Below are 7,260 nucleotides of genomic sequence, written 5' to 3'. Positions count from 1 at the left end.
GGCCTTCCTCTGACACCGCCTGGTATGGAGGTCCTGGATGGCAGGAAGCTTGGGATCAGTGATATACTTGGCTGTACATACTACCCTCTGTAGTGCCTTGCGGTCGGAGGCCGAGCAGTTGCCATACCAGGCAGTGATGCAACCCGTCAGGATGCTCTCAATGGTGCAGCTGTAGAACCTTTTGAGGATCTGAGGACCCATGACAAATCTTTTCAGTCTCCTGGGGGGGAATAGGTCTTGTCGTGCCCTCTTCACGACTGTCTTGGTGTGCTTGGACAATGATAGTTTGTTGGTGATGTGAACGCCAAGGAACTAGAAGCTCTCAACCTGCTCCACTACAGCCCCGTCAATGAGAATGGGGGCGTGCTCTATCCTCCTTTTACTGTGGTCCACAATCATCTCCTTTGTCTTGATCACGTTGAGGAAGAGGTTGTTGTCCTTGCACCACACTGTCAGGTCTCTGACCTACTCCCTATAGGCTGTCTCGTCGTTGTCGGTGATCAGGCCTACCACTGTTGTGTCATCGGCAAACTTAATGATGGTGTTGGAGTCGTGCCTGGCTGTGCAGTCATGAATGAACAGGGAGTACAGGAGGGGACTGAGCACGCACCCCTGAGGGGCCCCCATGTTCAGGATCAGAGTGGCGGATGTGTTGTTACCTCCCCTTACCACCTGGGGGCGGCCCATCAGGAAGTCCAGGATCCAGTTGCAGAGGGAGGTGTTTAGTCCCAGGGTTCTTAGCTTAGTGATGAGCTTTGAGGGCACTATGGTGTTGAAAGCTGAGCTGTAGTCAATGAATAGCATTCTCACATATGTGTTCCTTTTGTCCAGGTGTGAAAGGTTAGTATGGAGTGCAGTAGAGATTGCGTCGTCTGTGGATCTATTGGGAGTGTGTCTAGGGTTTCTGGGAGAATGGTGTTGATGTGAGACATGACCAGCCTTTCAAAGCACTTCATGGCTACACGTGTGCGTGCTACGGATTGGTAGTCATTTAGACAAGTTACCTTGGTGTTCTTTGGCACAGGGACTATGGTGGTCTGCTTGAAACATGTTGGTATTACAGACTCAGACAGGGAGAGGTTGAAAATGTCAGTGAAGACACTTGCAAGTTGGTCAGCGCATGCTCTGAGTACACGTCCTGGTAATCTGTCTGGCCCTGCGGCCTTGTGAATGTTGACCTGTTTAAAGGTCTTACTCACATCGGCTGCGGAGAGCGTGATCACACAGTCGTCCGGAACAGCTGATGCTCTAATGCATGTTTCAGTGTTACTTGCCTCAAAGTGAGCATAGAAGTAATATAGCTCGTCTGTTAGGCTCGTGTCACTGGGCAGCTCTCGGCTGTGCTTCCCTTTGTAGTCTGTAATAGTTTGCAAGCCCTGCCGAGCGTCAGAGCCGGTGTTGTACGATTCGATCTTAGTCCTGTGTTGACGCTTTGCCTGTTTGATGGTTTGTCGGAGGGCATAGCGTAATAACACAACATATATAATAACATTTATTATAATCCCTCTAACCCCGGGTCTTATGGGGGTAAAGAGCGTTTCCAGAGAGCTATAGCCGAAGAAACAGGTAGCCTGTTAAGCGATGCTAAAGTGAATGAGTGGTTATCAGAGCAGGATGCACATACTCTACATAAACCTGTAAGAAAACAATTTCCAAGAAATAGAGTTTTTTCTACTCATCCCTTGTCCCAATTTCAGGCGGATCTATGTGACATGCAGGCCCTTGCAGATAAAAATGATGGAAATCGCTACAACGGTTATAGATATTTTCTCTAAAATAGCATTTGTAAGGTGCTTATAAAATAAGAGCTGGGCAGAGGTGACCCGGGCCTTTGACTCTATCTTGAAGGAAGGAGGGGCCCACAAGAAAGTGCAGACTGATGGTGGAAAATCATTTTTTAATAATACTTTTCAGAAACTCATGAAGAAGCACAATATAGTACATTTTGCTACAGGCTCGGATTTGAAAGCTTCAGTTGTTGAACGCTTTAACAGAACTCTGAAGGAGCGGATGTGGCGATATTTTACAGCTCACAACACGCATAGATATATCGATATAGTTCAAGATTTAGTAAAGGGGTACAACAACAGCTACCATAAGAGTATACGTATGAAGCCCTCCGAGGTCTCTTTTGAAAACTCTTTTCAAGTCTTTAAAAATCTGTATGGTTTGTTCCCCCTTCGCCGTAAGAAAAATATTATTTTTAAATTCATAGAGGGGGACTTGGTGCGTATATCCAAGTTGAGGGGTGTTTTTGACCAAAGAATATGAGCAAGGTTACAGTGATGAGTTGTTCACCGTTACCAAATGTCTACCGCGCATACCCCCTGTCTACACGTTAAAAGATTATGACGGGGAGCTTATAGAGGGATCTTTTTATGAGAAGGAATTACAGAAGGTACAGTTGGGTAAAGACAAAGTCTTTCACGTGGAGGAGATTCTAGATCAAAAGAGAGAAAAGGGTATAAAATGGGTGCTGGTCCGCTGGAAAAACTGGCCCCAAAAGTTCAACAGTTGGGTATTACAGCACGATGTGGTGGAGGCATCGGGGGTTAACTTAAACCCTCATGCATGATAAATACACCATCATTCCCATGTACACAGGAGTGCATCATGGAACACAGCGGCTTCTACCTGACTCTCCCCAGTAATGCGTCTGCACATATATATCGTAATAATCAGAGTTCGAATTATACAACCAATTTTCCAAAGCCTATAGTTATCAGTTATCAGAGTTATCAGAGGCCTGGGAAGTAGGTCTCAGCGAGATGACATACCCCCATAGTTGGTATAATATCAAAGATAAGGACCGTGATTTTTATTGCAAAAAGATATCTTAACCTGCGAAACTTATTAAGCTTAAAAAAGGGTTCTATAGAACCGTCGACAGGATCGTCTCAGAGTTGAATCAACTCCTAACCCTGAAAAATATGGAAATATTCCTGATCTACAACCCTATACATAAACGGGTACAAATCTCAGGGGATGCTGACGGGGTATAAAGACCAGCGCTAATTTAGCCTACATGTTGGGGATGGGTCCCAATAAATGGACGTATGTGAAAGATAAATTATTCCCATTCCCTGCGGATATACATGCAGGATTTTACAACATATTTGTGTATACCGACATCATATCCTATCAAAGGGTCGGAGACAGCTGTGTGCCCCTCCTGAGAACAGTTCATATAGACAGAAAGGACGGGGACATAGTCACTGTCACCTACGACAAGCCGCACTACGTACATGTCAGCAAGAAATATATTGAAAACATTCTGGTTGAGCTTAAAACGGATCAGAACGAAAACATTGAATTTACTTATGGTAAAACGATTGTAAAACTCCACTTTAGACCCACCAAAACCTCTCTACATATATAATATTAGTATTATATATATATTTATAAACATAATACAAATAAATTAAAAAGGGTTATGGACCACTAACATCTCGACACTAACCGCTATGTCTCATACTATGTTCCTCAAGTGGGTAATGGGTTACCTGGCTATTATGGATCCCCGACCATGTACGGTTCGGGGATAGGAGGTATATTTCGTAACCTCTTTAGGATGGTTTTACCGTTTATGAAGAGAGGCCTCAGCATAGCCAAACAGCATTTAAAATCAGCGGCTAAAAATATAGTAAGTGAGGTTGTAGCCAATGCTATGACCAATGCTATGACCAAGCTCGGGGCTTATGATGTTGTCTCGAAGACCAAAAAAGAGACCTCCGGGTATAAGGCGCAGGCTTGCCCCTAAAAAGCGGAGGTTAACAGTTAAAAGAAACTCAGTAAGTCAAAGACGTGGTAAAGTGAGGAGGTCTGGACCAAAAACGACAAAAAGAATACTCTGAAGTATTTTCTAAAAGAACAAGCAACATGGCTCTTTTACACCGCATGTCCTCTGAAGCTATAAAGACAGAGCTCGATCTTTTCACGGCCCCCTTAACCCAACATTCAATAGAGAGGTCCAGTTATGTGGAGACAGCCCCTCTCTCTGCCATTACCGACAACGGTCCTATAGAATTTTTCATACCAGGCCACGGTGACAACTATCTGGACCTCAACAACACCTTGGTGCATTTGCGTCTAAAAGTGACCAAAAGAGATGGCACTAATATTGCAGGCGATGCCAAAGTGAGTCTCATTAATTACCCAGTGGCCACCATCTTCTCCCAAGTGGACGTGACTTTGGGTGAACGCCTAATCAGTCAAAGCAGTGCCACATACCCTTATAGGGCCATCATGGAGTGTTTACTCAACTACTCCGAAGATACTCTCATAACACAATTCAGCGCCGGGCTGTTTAGCAAGGATACTGCAGGAGGCTCTATGGAATCGACAGACCCACCGGTGCAAACAAAGGACTGGAGGCACGCGCTCGCTACTGTGCCGAATCTCGAGAGTTTCATTTGCTAGGGCCTATACACTCTGACATTTTCTTTCAAGAACGTTTACTCTTAAATTCGGTTGATTTAAGAGTAAAATTAACCAGGGCCAAGGATGAGTTTTGCCTGATGTCTGCCCAGGACGGGGACTTTAGTTTAAAAGTGTTGGGGGCAACGCTTTTTATTAAAAAAGTGTCTGTATCTCCGGCAGTTCGTCTGGGTCACTCACAGGCTTTGATGAAAGGAAATGCCCTTTACCCTCTCCAAAGAATTACCATGAAAACCTTTAGCATACCTGTGGGCAGTAGAATCTGCAGTCAAGAAAACCTATTTCTAGGCCCTTTACCTCGATACGTGGTTATAGGTTTGGTTGATCACGCCTCTAATACGGGCAGCTTAGATTAAAAAAACTTTAATTTTCAACACTTCAATGCAGAGTATGTAGCTCTCTGTTAGGACGGACGTCAGGTCCCTGTTAAGGCTTTCCAACTACAATTTAATAACCACATATCTGTGCGAGAATTTTACAATCTATTCCTGGCTACAGGGAGGCATCTAAAAGATCTCTCTTTACCTATTGACAGAAATTATTTTGCAGAGGGTTACACATTGTATGCTTTCAATTTATCACCTGATGATGACACCTCAGGAAATCTGTCTGTGGTGTCCCAAGGTAACCTCAGGCTTGAAATGCATTTCCGTACACCTTTAGCCTGTACAGTTAGCATGATTGTTTATGCATGCTCTGATTCAATCTTGGAAGTGAATGCCCGAAGACAGGTCTTAGTGGATTATTATTAAGGATCGTTGAGCAAAGACATGAATACCCAAGAGTTGGAAGGGCTCATGAGCCGATTGATTGGAAAACAATTTTGTGGAGTGTTGGTGTCACGAATACCACCGAAGGTGGCTCCCCTTCCTGTTCGGGTGGCGCTTGGCGGTCGTCGTCGCCGGTCTACTAGCTACCACCGATCCCTTTTTCCTTTTCGTTTATTTCTGTCTAATTGTTTTCAGCTGTTCCTTGTTAGGGTTTTGGGATGGGTGCTATTTAGGTTCGTTTTGCCTGCTAGTGTTTGTCCGGGCTTATTGGTTGTTACGTTTGGTGATGTATCGTGTCTTGTTTTGGGTTTTTCGCTGTCCAGTGTTTGTAACGAGGTTTGGGGTTTGTTTAGCGCCAGTGTTTTGGGCATTCACCCATGTTTGGACCTGTTACGTTTTTGAAGGACATTAAAGCGTTTTCCCGTTCATTTCGCTCTCTGCATTTGACTCCTCACTCATTTCACTCACCCGCCGTTACAGTTGGCTTGTGATGAATTACCTATTGAGAAATGGCCGGAGCGGCCTGCCATGTTTATTGTCAATACCCATCCTAAACACATGCCTGGTGAACATTGGCTAGCTGTGACATTAGAAGAGGAAGGAGGAAGAAAAATCTCAACTTTTTTTGATTCCTACGGCTTTCCCCCCGGTTTTTCACATTTCCCCAAATCTATTAAGAATTTTTGACCAAAAACGTATATCAAAGATATACTACAGCATCAAACAAGTGCAGATAACCTTTCCACTACATGCGGTCAACACTGTGTATTCTACCTATGCCAAAGAGCCCGGGGAGTTTCTTTTGAAGATGTTATGTCTCTTTATAAGGCTGATTTAAGAAGTAATGATAACGTTGTAGCTTCTTTTGTTAGAAAATATCAAAAGTGTTCAAATGTGTGTCCTTTAAGACCGTGTAATCAAGGCGTATGCTCACGTCAAATGTTTCAAGAATGCCACAAATGTTAAATTGCTTACTTTTTCAAATGAAATGTATTGAATTTAATCATAGTCATTCAAAAGTCATTCAAAAGTCTAACCACCCAGAGAGATCAGGATTAGGAAAAGGTCCGGAGACGTTCAGGGGGGTAAATTAGTTATCATCATCCCTTTCATAGGGGGGTGGGGTTGTTGGGGCATCTTTAGGGGTGCTGTATCTCGTTGAAGGTTTTTGTTTTAAAGCTTGAATCTGTTGACGAAGCTTATAGTTGGGTACACCCGAGAGGGGAATGTTGAGGATTGCCAGGGCCTTAAGAAACTGACGCCAGCCGGGAGGTCTTCTGTCATCAGCAACCTTGTGGGCTGCCGTGGTACTTTTAAGCAAGTCAAGCATATGTGAACCCCTGACAACAGCGCCCTGAAGGATAAACTCTCCTTTGTCATTCCAAGTAGCGGTCCCCTTTGAGTCTTTTATCTTGTTCATAATGTATCTAACATTTTTCCTGTTACGTGCCGGAACATGTGTCAACATGTCCTACATAACTTTATCTTCAACAGGCATTTGATCTTCAGCCGGTAAGATTGCAGGTACAGGCCTTACAGGGGCTTGGCTCTCGCTAGGCTCGTCATCTTTTAAAGGGTCCGGTAGGGAAAGCGTTAAATGGTCGGTCTCTCTCTCCCCTTGTTTTACCAAGGCCAAATACCTTTCCAAAAGGTTTGTGTATTTTTGGACCTTATCATAGGGGTTCAATCCTTTTCGGTTCAAAATATCCTTCATGGCCGTATCCAAATCATTTTCCGCTGTTTGTCTGATATTTTCAGGACCCTGCATTTGTTTTTTAGGTCTATCCAACTCTTGTTGTGGCAACAAATACATTTTATTGGCCATCACGCTCGGTGTTCAACCCCCACGTCTGGCAGCAATAAGGCTGGTGATGAAGGGCACGGCTATACTTAGTAAAGGTAGAAGAAAACCCCCAGACTGTTGTATGCTATGTCTTTTCTTTTGAAGACTGGCAAAGAGTTTGATCGCGGTCTTTTGTCTCTTTAATTTTTTCAATTGGATCAGGGTGAGTGGAATGCGTCCTTTGAGAAGATTCAAAGCAATCTCACATAG

The sequence above is a fragment of the Salvelinus namaycush genome, chromosome 11 (genome assembly GCF_016432855.1).
Source record: "Salvelinus namaycush isolate Seneca chromosome 11, SaNama_1.0, whole genome shotgun sequence".
Lineage (NCBI taxonomy): Eukaryota > Metazoa > Chordata > Actinopteri > Salmoniformes > Salmonidae > Salvelinus > Salvelinus namaycush.
The sequence above is the reverse complement of the archived record's forward strand: the minus strand, read 5'-3'. Positions refer to the sequence as shown.